This window comes from Micropterus salmoides, unplaced genomic scaffold (assembly GCF_014851395.1).
Source record: "Micropterus salmoides isolate LMB-PRFRI ecotype aquatic unplaced genomic scaffold, ASM1485139v1 Ms_hic_scaffold_19, whole genome shotgun sequence".
Lineage (NCBI taxonomy): Eukaryota > Metazoa > Chordata > Actinopteri > Centrarchiformes > Centrarchidae > Micropterus > Micropterus salmoides.
Window position 1 is genome coordinate 22,363,727 of NW_024041039.1, and position 12,773 is coordinate 22,376,499.

Here is a 12,773-nt window from a genome sequence, read left to right on the forward strand (position 1 = left end):
AAACTTAGAGAGAAAGAGAGAGAGAGAGAGAGAGAGAGAGAGAGAGAGAGAGAGAGAGAGAGAGAGAGAGAGAGTTTTTCCACGGTGTGGCGCAATAGGATAGGGGGACAAATATGGTGCAGATTAATTCAGTGAAAGTGAACAATAGAGCTGAAGTGAGGTTTTCCAAGAAAAGTCTGAACTCAATCAGTGTCCTTCACAGTCAAATGTCCTCTGCAATATGAAAAACGGAATCATTTCACTTCTATAGCTACTAGAAGTGATCAGAGAAAGCGGTTACTTTTCTATGACAAGAATGACTTCTTAAATAGTAGATCTATGGGACCTGATGGCTCTAAAATACAAAACAAAATATAATCATATTTGGTACCTAGAATCTACTTTCTTGCATTATTTACATGTCTATCACGTCCAACAGTTATGTCCACTTACTTTCCAGGCTGCAAAGGGCCTGAGCACCATCATCTCCTCATGCAGAGAAGAATAATGCAAAGCACTGCAAAATGGGTCAAATGACAAAATAAAAGGCTACCATCTTTGTGCACCTGCTCAGTTCAGCATCAGTGAGCTTGCACCTGTAGGGGGCCTCATTGGGTTAGAAAGCTGCAGCAGCAGGGGGTGGAGGGAGGCTGAACAGGATGGAAGAGGAGTGAGAGAGGAGGACAAGAAGTGTTTAAGCTGCAAGAGTTTTGCCCACTTTATTAAGGTTGGTGTGTGTGGGGGGGGGAGGGGTACACAGAAAGAACAAACAGCTTGCAGCAAATCTGCACATTACAACAGCGAAGATATCAAAATGGATGATATCTCAAAATCTGGTCTAGGATTTCTTCTGCTTAATGGTTTTATGGGAAGACAAATGTGGACATGAAAAAAGTGTCATCTCAAAATCTCATTAATATATTTCCAAATTAACTATCAACCTGCTTTCTATAATTGCTGGTGACATCAGCAATGTGTGTGTATTTGTGTAGGTGGCGGGTTGGTGTTTTTAGGGTGCATGGTGCTGTGTGAACCAGAGCGAATCCACACAGCAAATCCACAAGTTTTACTCAGTGGGACAGAGCGTCTACAGGGTATTGTTCCGATCAGCCTCCCACCTGCATGAGAAAAAGCTGGTGAGCTGAGAGCTGACTGACACGCGCCAGTGTCTGCGGGTTTAAACAAGGAAGAAACAGAAGAGCTGCAGCTTGATGACAGTTTTCTGTGGAGCTTAAGAGAAAGATACCTGCAGCACCCATGAGCATCTCCAACGTCTGTCATGTTGAGTTCATCTATAACATGAATTTAAAAATCGTATCCAATTTGAAAGCAAAGACCAGTCATTTGTATTATGTATGGCTAATAGAGAAAAAACATATTGCAGTATATGCTTACAACAATTCTATTTATTAGATGATGAAAAAAGGAGTAAAATTCACAGCCAACATTTCATTGCATTTTTTCAAATGCATTCACATTTTGTAGATAGCTTATTTCATATATTTGATGTAATGATTAGCAATCACTCACTATCTGCTTGCATTTTATGCCCTTGTATGTGAGGATCCCATACAAAAAAACCTGATGTTCACCTGGCAGTTTAGTTTGAATATGTTAGTTTGGTAAATAAAAAGACAAAATTTAGTGTGTGGAATTGAAAAGGGGAAGATTTTACAATCTGATAAAACTATGGCCATGCAATGATTATGTCAGTGACGGTAACTTCAGTATTATATACCCCATATTTTACATCTGTACGACATGTATCATTTGAATCATTTACATGTATCCAGCAAATAAACATCCTGACAATATCCTGTAATTGTTTTTACAATTTGCTCTCCTGCTACTTATTCTGTGGCGATACAGCACTTGCTTTTGGCTCCTTTTCCTTATCAGCCGTGTACCATGTTGTTCTTTCACATGCATAAACACGCGGCTGAAAATGCAGAACCCATTTGCTTAAGTGTCCTTGTCTCCATGTAAGGTCATTTTCACAAGCTTCATTTGTCAGGAGTATTAAGTAGAGGTAGCAGAGTTTTTGCTCCTTTCTTGTTCTGAATCAGACTGAAACTGAGGTAAGGCTGACGCAGGGCTAATACATCTTTTCTGAATATTAAAGTGGTAATAGTAATATTCAACAGAGTCAGTGAACAAGCCCTTTTAAGTGCTTCACATTGAAATAAACAGATGTGTGTTTTATAGCTTCAATTCTCGCTTCTTTGGACAAGACAGAACACGCAACTGTGTTTTGCTGTGGGAGAGAGACGCTGATAGTGCAGTTCTGAAATTGTGGTAATGGCAGGTCTGAGTTTAAAGTACTGAAAATGACCAGCAGCCAGTTTAGAGTAATCTTTGTAAAAAGAAGTGAGTTTCAAGGTTCTTGACTTTGCTGAATGTTGAGATTAGGAAAGCAGCAGAGTCTGCAGAGTACGTACGGAAACTAGTGATGATCTGATCCGTTAGAGTGCTCAGACAGAGAGGGTGTTTTTCTTCCCAGGTACCTTACTCCATTTGTCTACCAGGATTTAATGCCTACAGCCATGTAAACATTGATTGTGAATGAAATAAAGGACTACAGAAACACATACTGTTTTGGGGGTTTTTTTGCTCACTTTTTTTCTGCAGAGTGGGATTATCATGTAAACAATGGTCACTATTTACACTGGAAAGTTTCTTTTACACTGTATATATCAATAGGATACTGGTTTCATTGCTTCACCACACACAGTAGCACAAGATCTTACCAGGTGTAAGAAACCCAGACAGTGGATTCGGTTTAGTAGATTTGGTATACATCAATAAGTCTTAATCTAACAGTGGGTACCCCATCTATTTCACTGAGAGTCAATGACAAAAGGAATGTGACAGTGTAAAAAAAGTTGTTGAGAGCTATTAACAGCTAAATGTGTGTCAGGCAGAACAGTTTAATTCAGCATCCTCCTACTCTCACTGGTGTGCAAACTAAGGTATTACTGGGGAAGAAAAAAGTATATGTGTATATATATATATATATATATATACATATATATATACATCCATCACTTTTGAAACTGGTTTAATTTATAAGGAAAAAGTTTTAAAAACTATTAAGTAGTTTCAGGCCATGACCTGGGATGTCAACAGACATTCTTGATTTGATCATTTCATCTTAAAATTAAAAAAAAAATTGTCTGACAATGCAGTCTTGGAACAAAAAAAATCATGGAAAAAAATACAGTTTGTCTGTACTAACCAGTTCTCGAGCTGTCATATCAATATATAAAGGAATGAAACTCTAAACAAGAAAAAGGTAAATCAATTTACTTTTAAGTTGCAGTGTCTATGTTATGTTTGGATTTCTCACACACTCTCATGGTTACACACAGTGACAATAGCAGGCTGACAGTCGAGCAAAGATCTGAATTTTACACAAGGTGACCTTTTAGTGAATAGAAAAAGTGCCGACCACGTGAGGTGTTCGTGATACTGTTTATAACGGACTGAAACAGTGATTGACAACAGCATACCCATGCATATTGTCTAGTGGATCAATTCAGCATTTTAAGATGTTCATTCAACCGCTTTTGTTCAATTTGATGCTTGCGGTACGTTAGGCTTGATGTAGATTTGACATTTTATTTTCAAATTCAAAATTTTAACCACATCGTGCAGTTAAACTAAATTAAAACCAAACTAGAGGGAAGTAACTGACGCATGAACTTGTGTTTTCATCCCAATTTATGCGCAAGATCAGAGATATTAATGTTATTCCATGTCATTGAAATGTGTGCAACTATTTCCCTTTTTCAATTATTCAGTTCATTTGTGCTGCTCAAAAACGAGGACCAAAATACAGATGACAAACATGTCATGTGCCGAAACACAACAACCATGTTTCTAATATAACATTTTGATGACATAGATAATATTGTTCATTTAAGTTGATGGACTTAGGAACATTTTCTGTCCCTTGCATGACAATCAATATTTAGAGCCAGCTCGGCTCAAAGTCGTCTGTCTCTTAGATCTGTGAGTTCTTCTATTAAAAGTTTTGCTGCTGTGTTATGATGTGCAAAATGCCATATGGTCTTATTTCCCTTTGTCTTCTCTTTCTCAATGTTCCATCTTAGGACTTGAATTGTCTTGTATAAAACCCACAGTCCGCTGCAGTCAGAGGGGCTGGATGGGGGACAGCGCCAACAATCAGGTTCCCAGAGTTGAGTGTTTATGCCTTTCACTTAATGGATTGTCTCACCTTCTTCAGAGGATGAACATGAGGTGCTTGAGATGCCAGAACTGCAAATGGATCCTGGGGCTTTGAGCCTGATAACAACCAGCCGTCATCTGTTTCAGACATGCTTCAATCAGCATGCGTGATGATCAAAGAGCAACAGTGTGGCAGCAATGTGTTTTACCAATTCAAGTTGCCTAATTAGCTTCCTGTTTAAAGAGGATGTAAAATATGTGTAGCAAGTTGTGCCTATCATGTGTTTGTGCACTTGTACCCTGTGTTGAATTTATAATGTGTTTCGGAGCTAACTTCCCTGAATGGAAAATAAATTAAAAAAAACTTCTCCATGGTGTTTCTTTTTGTGGACTTGCTTTGCTGAATAGGTACAGTATTTCAATATGACCGAGCAATGCGCTGTCGGACTTTATTGTCCTGTATCACATTCAGTCTTTGCACTTCTTGTGATGCGTGAGATCAAAGCAATAACCTTCAACTTATTTATCTTGTGTAGTCACAGATACAATAGGCTGACCATGTTTTTTTTTATCCACTCGAAGGCAATACAGTAGCACAAACACCTTTCCATCAGCCCACTGTCCTTTAGGGTTGTTTGATACTCTAAGGGATAAAATCGGTTCAAATTAAATAAAATCACATCCTCCACAAAAAAATAACTTATGCCTCAATTCATCTTTAAAATCCCCTACTTCCTTATTTCATTGTCTGATCAGCAGACCAACACAGAGAGAAATCCAAGCTGAGACAATTAAAAAGGGGAGTATTGCATTCATGGCTGCCACTGCCAAAGTGCACCTGAGCAAGGCACAAAAACCCACGACTTTTTGTTTACATTCTAATAAAATTCACATGCATTTATATCCAGGAGGGATATACACTGATTTTTTACATGCTTTATTTCTTTCATGTCATGACTCAGTTTACAGTATATGAGACTCATTCAGTTTCGTCTCACCCACACTTAGTTCAAAATGCAAGCAGCATGGCAAGAAACAAGGCCATGTCCATGGCTAAAAATCAAACCCCTCATATCCTCCATCCAGTGTCTCCTCTCCAGTCCATTGCCTCAGTTAAAATCCCATCGAATGAGTTTAGCATTTTCCGTTGTTGCCCCGCAAACTGCAAAGTCTTCCACTGCTAAAGGCATTTTTATGTTTTATGTACATTTTTTACACCCAGTGTTTTTACTTTAGCTTTCAAGTCTTCATAAATGTAAATATCAATACATGATTGTTTATATTCTACTTTACATCATGGATTTCTGTGTACCTTGCTTTTTGTATTCTCACAATGTATTTGTTGTCATTTTAGGTTATCTAAATGTATTTTTAACTTATCTGTACAGCACTTTGGTTACAATTTCTTGTTTTAAAATGTGCTGAATGAATAAAAAATAAATGCCACCATTACAATCATTTTATGATTTTTATTTCAGGTATTTACAAAAGAAGATATATTAAGATAAGATCAGATTTATTGTCCCCCAGGGGAAATTTGTCTTGGGCATCAGTGCCTCATAAGGCTGCAGTAACAACAGAACACATGTGGACTTCACACTCACATACACCATACAGTCCGCACCATACATTTACATAAGTATATGAGACACCACACCTAACAGAAATTGACAGGTAATTACACAAGCAATGTTAATTTTGTGACATTTTCCACATTTCAGAGGGAAATACTGCACCCTTCATTCCATGTTTATCTGACAGCAGTTAGTTACTTAGCTGAATAAGAAATGAAATACGAAGTACATTTTAAACCAGTATTATGCAGTAACCAACGCAGAAGGAACACCTACAGCATTGAAAATCAGATCACACACTCACTTACACAACACTTAAATGGACCATTCTTCAGACAGCACATCGCTCATGTTGGTTAAAATGTTATAGCATGTCTAAAATTTGTATAAAGTACATAAAGATACCTTTATCTAAGTGCAGTGTTAATTTCCTTCTAGTAATTAAATTAAACAGTGGATTTTATTGTGTCATGTGCCTTCCACCCAACAGTAAGCTGGTTCATTATGATATATATTTATTCATTTGAATTACCTGATGTAGAAATAATCATAGTACCTGATGTTAGAATGAATAATATATGGGTTGTGAGAGTTCCAGAGTAGTAAGTATAGTAGTTGACCGGGATGCATTTTTGTCTTTTGAATTTGATACATGAAGAATATAATACCTAATGAGATGCTGTTTAAAAAAAAGTATTTTACTGTAAAAACACTGTTTGTAAATTGTTATTTTAGGACTAGGGCCAGCCTTCTATTACAGAAGCACATCTGTTATGGTACCTGGATGAGCTTTGAACACCTGGGAGTGAAATTTGCAGCTAGAGGAGTCATCTCCCTCTGCAAATGTCACTGAGGTGCTCTTGAGCATGACACTTCACCCTCCATCACTCAATGTCCAGCAGCAGAGCACTGCAGTAACGTGCAGTGGACAGGTAGGAGGCAAGATTCTTCACTGTGTGTGTGCTACCTCTCTGCTGTATGGATGTGAACCAGATCACTGCTGAGATACTGCAGCAATGTTTAGACAACCTACCAGTAATGAATTCAATTGTTAAAAAATGTTTTTGGTACATGATGTTAGCGTATATGCTTCTGTCGAATTCAGAATAGCATTAGCTCTTGTATGTTGCCAAAATGGCAGTAAGAGAGAGAGCAATCTAGACCTTGAGAACTACCTACTATAAATTAACTACTATAAAAAATACTATGCAAGCAACTGGTACATGTGATAAGGTGCTGTCTGTAAAATAACTTAGTCTTTACTAAAATGTGGTAATCTCACTGACAATGCTGTAATTGACAAGGTAGTAGATTAACTAACCTTTCTGAGGTACAATAACCATTGAAAAAGTGTGTTACTTAAAACAATAACATCATTTCCCACATGAACATTGAAACAGGTTTTCTTGCTGTTATCATTCCTCCTATTCATACTAATCAGTAAGAGGTCCTTCCATAGCGCTTATATTGTGATGAGAGCCAAATTCAAGTTACTCGTTCTGTGAAAATATTTATTTCCAAGTTTATCAGAAGCTTATATGAGGCTTCAGCTGTGGGCACCTGACTATTGTTTTAAGACAGAGTTTAAAAAGTGTGAAGCTATCCTTTAATGTACAGAGTACATCATTTTTACATTTGCTCTTTATTCCTCTATGATCCGGATCATTTGAAGCTGCATGTAGTCTGAATTGCATGTAAGAGACACTTAAGGAGATAGACCTTGAACACAGTCAGCCGCAGTCAGGAAAATGTTTGTTCATAGACGAATACTCTCCATGATGCAACAGATAGCGTGATCTTGGGGGTATCATTTTAGCAGTGACTTCTGCTTTCAAGTATACTGGCATTGTTCACTGCACCCTGCTTTGTACATTTCACAGCAGATATTTTGACTTGTCATGGGAGTAAAAGCACGGGTGTTACTAACAACATTAACAATGGCCATGACAGTGTGACAGCAAGCCAGCATGCACAATACAAGGACCCTGAAACTAAAGCACTAAATGGGATTCTACCACCATTCATTTTATTATCTTCACATGCGCTTTTCCTACTGTTACACGTCAAAGTGTCTTTCATGAAAAAGGTCTATTGTACCTTCAGAAAAGACCTACTTGAATAAGAATCAGTATGTGGATGTTTCTTTTACAAAATACGAAATATTAAATCTGGTTATATTCCCAAATAAAACTGCATTTATTATCCCATTCTTTGTGGTGCATGAAAACAATACATTTAAATACGCAGGGAGAAATGATTGTTGTGTATGTAAAGTGTACTCTGAAAAGAGAATTTTCCGTGGTACCTCAGCAACCTTAGAGCAACAGAAAATAACCTCATTCAAAAGGCTTTACTCTCCCAGTGACAAGCACAGTAAGTGAAACTGCATGATGTTAAACCTGACTTGTAAATTTTAATAAATCATGAATCTACAAACTTACCTGTTTTGTTTTAAACAACTGGGTATATGTCCATTACATTTACTTGGATATTGCTGTGGTGAATAACATAGCATACACTGCAAACATCAATACATCAAATAAAAGCTGTGTGAGAGAGAGAGAGAGGTGAGCAGTGGCAGACGGCTGAAGGATGTTTTGTGTGTTTTCCCTTTGACTGAGCAGCAGCCGTCCGAAGTGGAGGAATCTTTTTCTGGCTCCTGCACACATGGCTGGAGGGAGGAGAGAGGAGGCACAGTTTGCAGCGTTTTAGCACACAATTTCATGATGGTTTCAGAGAAGAGGCCAGCCAAGCATTTCAAGTGGAGGAGCAGCAAGAGGGCAGCATTGTAGAGGAGAGCAGGTAGTGTAATGATCAGGTAGACAAGATGACATCAAGCGTCCTCAGGGATGGCCAGGCACAGAGAGCTGACATCCTTCCAGAGAGAGAGAACCACTGAAACAGGACGAGGCAAAACCAACAAACACGAGAGCCATTAGCCCCAGGAAGGCTTGTTATTACTGTACACCAGCAGAAAGTCAGACACTCAGTGCAACACATGCAGGGAGATTTAAACACGGTGAATAAAACCCATCTACGTGATTTTATTGTTAGCTTTTGCATTTCTCAGCTTGAGCCACTCACAACAGAACAAACATATTAGGAATATTTTATTTTAAGCACCATCGGCTGACAGTGAGATGACATTTACATTTCAAATACACTTCCTTGAACTCCCAAGATTCTTGGGACTAAAGAAGAATAGTGCATAAGTCATATTACAAAATAATAAAACATCTTTTAATGCAAATATAGAATCACCCGATGGTAAATACTAAAATATGTAAATATATGAATGTACATAGCTACATGGTTCCACCATTAGGACTTGACAATGGCAGTAATGATTTACTTTAGATTTTGCTAAAACTGAATAGAATATGTGTCCTTTTTAAAATTGTTTCTTTCACAATGTACAGTAATAATAAATTATACTAGTAGAGTTGAGACCATATAATGATTATTGTACAATATTTTATGATGTTATATTGGCACATAAAAACATGCCAGCCTTAAACAGTAAAATGAATAACTTCCATGTGATGATGATGTTGGCAGTGAATACAAGATGTTGACTAAAATGAAAACTAGTTAGATCATTTACTCAACACTAACATCACCACTAAACAGGAGCATCTTAAAACTATATAAAATTGAACTGCTTGTCACTTCTAACATAATAATTTATAGTTTTTACTTTCTATATTATACTACCCGTGCTTTTCCACATTCAGGATGTTTTCTATTAAAATACACCGTTTACAGCAGGTGTGATAACTGATCTGGAACATGTCATTCTCCTGTCATTTACAGACTAGCATGTGAGCTAAATCCCTCTCCAGTGTATGTAAATAGTATGTTCTATAATATCACCTTGGAGAAATGTATCATTATAAAACATTGTTTTCTCTTAAGCATTGATAGCATTTTATAAACTACCTGTTATGTAATACATGGGTGTTCTTTTCGTAGGTAAAGTGATAAAGAGATGTAAATACAAATTTAGAAAGTTGCTTAATTCATGGTTATAGCTAACAACAGATTTATGTCACTGATGAGAATTCACAATGTCGCCTCATGATGGTTGATTTTTATGTTTTGATGTCATTTTAACCTCCATAACTGATACCACCATATAACACCAGTTCTCCTTTTGGTTAACAAAAGCCTCTTGCATCTCAGGACAGTGTTCTCTTTGTCATGCATTTCCCTCTGATGTCCATGTTGTCGGGAAAACACAGAGAAAGTAAACCAGTATGTGAAGATAAACTAAATGCACATGCAGTGTTGTTTTTGTGGTTATTATTACTGGACTTACTGCATTACTGTGACTTTTTTTTTTTTTTCCTGCTGTAGTTCCTCAGATGGCCACTAAAGAAATATTGAAGGAATTTAGAAGTACATTGCTCACAAATGTTTATGTGTACATGGTATGAGTTCCTTTGCGTTGAGTATGGATGTTACTGTTAGAGAAGCAGCGCAATCTGCACAGGTAACATATCAGCTTTATATTTTGACATTTTACACAGGATTACTGCTTTAGCTATGACTAAAAGCATCTATCAAATTAACAACTGTTAAATAATCAAGTTATTGCACTTTCTTGTCTTTGGGGCATTAGTGCACATAGTTTTCATTGTAATACATCTCTCTGATAATATATACAGGCTGTTAAGTGAACTTCTAATTTTCTGTTGCCAAAAGAACTGCTTGATGGTCGCATCAGTAGTCATTTAACTAAAATGTTGCTGGTTTGATTCTCTTCTGCCTGGCAAAGTCAACATGGGAAAACCAAATAGGGCTTTGAGTGAGGCACTTAAAGCAAAATCTCACTCTTCCATAATAATTCCCTTTTGTGAGCTTGACCAAGTATAATCTTGGTCAACAGATAAATGAGGATTTCAGACATCAAAATAATTTCCAAATTCCAAGTATAAATAATCCACAAATATAAAGATTGTTCTGTTCTTTTTGTTTCTTATTGACCATGACTACATTTAGGAGAATAATATGAGAAACAATATAAAAGTAAACATGCAATATTGCCTGTACAAAATAATGCTGTAACCCCCCCCCCACACACACACAAAACAGTATTATTTGAATGAGCTCATATGAATATTTTTTTTGTTTGTTTGTTTTTTAACAGAGGTAAATATAAATGAACACAAGGCAACATAGAAACCATTAAAAGAGAAGGTGACTAAAAGTCCACAAATGAATGACCATTTGTGAAGAATATTCTGATGATTATTTTTGTTACATGCACATGCATCACTAAAATAAACAGTACAATACTGATCATGAGCACACATTAGTAATATGTTGTTAAACTTTCATTTATTATTCATTTCTCATGCCATTCTATTTATTGTGTGGTTCTGAGGACAATGTTTTGCTCTCGACAGCATGTAGCAGTTGATTTAGGTATTTTTCATTTTCTGTAAATAAAATTAGTAAAAAATTACAATTTTAATATCATCTAACTCTGTCTAGTAAAAATGGGCTTTGACTTGATATTCTAAATCGTAGCACATGGTATGCGCTTATATCTGTCAGGATCAATACATTCAGAATTTGAAGTACTTTTGGGATGTGTTTATGTGGATTCATCTAAATAATGGTAGGCCATCAGGTGGCCTACTGGATAAAAGGCTCCCAAAGTGGGATAAACAGACAGGTAAAAATACTGCATTGATATGCAGCTTTTGTCCACATTTCCATTGTTGAGTTGCGAAGCCATTTCAAAAGTTTCCGTCTCCACATACAGCACTCAAAGTGCTCTGAAACTATTGATAAGAAGATGCATCTCTTGACAGTTAACATGAAACAAGCCAAATAAATGAATTCCTAGTGTAAATGGACATCAGGAAACACTTGATACAGATTACAGCTATTTGCATGCATTTCAGGTGTAAAACCACATATGATGATGATTATTATTATTTATTTTACTTCACATGATGGTGTGAAACGTTTACAGCTACAATAGTGTCCAACTAAACTATTTCTACAGCATAAAAACTCAAACTTCCTGGAAAAATAATGTAAATTAACCAAAGAAAAGAAACATTGTGCATTAAATTCATTCCTGAAAAGGCTAGTTTGCCACATAACCTGTTTAAAAAAACAGAAAGTATGTACATTTTTTGGCTGTAACTGTAGCAGTATGGCTGTAACTCACACATCCTTTTTTTTTTAAAACAACTTTATGCTCAATCTGCTTTTAGTGTGACATAAATATAGCAAAAGATTATAAAGAAACAAGACACATTGCAAACAGTTATTATTATTAGAGAGCATGAACTAAAATAACAGTTTAAACCTACTTTCCAAGATTCCTGTCAGTACTTGAACATGTTATGTATGTTGAGTATGTTTTCTGCTGTGAAGTGAACCACATTTTGTATATAAATTTAAAAGATAATTTCAGGACATGTTGTGAACCAGACTACATCTCATTATGGCAATCGGCTGCCAAAGGCAACTAGATGCAGAGAAAGACTGGCAGGGACATTTTGCCACATGAGCAACCGGGTGACAAAGCTAGAGTGAGCCGTGGTTGAGTCACAACCATACTCTCTAACAGCTTTGTTTACCTGCCCTTACTGCTGCCACAATTAATGCAGCAGAGAAGTGGACGAACCAGGTACCCTTGGAACCTTGTTAATCCGTATTGATCTGCTGCTGTGTTTTTTTAATTGTTGTTCCAAAAGAGAGCAGCCATGCTAAAATGTTGCCACTCCAAACAATGCAGAGGACAGCGGCACTCACAGAACCCAGAGTACCTAAAATTTCAGCAGGCTAAATCTGTTTTAGAAAGGTGGAATTTTCTAGGGGGGTTCTTTAGTATAGAATTACAGAATTCATTTATTTGTGTATTCAAATATTTATTTATTTATTTGATGCATGTTTATAATATGATCCACAAAGCTAATCTCACAACCATTAATTAAAACAGATCTTGTTAATGTTTATTAATTCTGAACATACTTTCCAGCATGTATTTGAGTTATAGTTTACACAGAATGG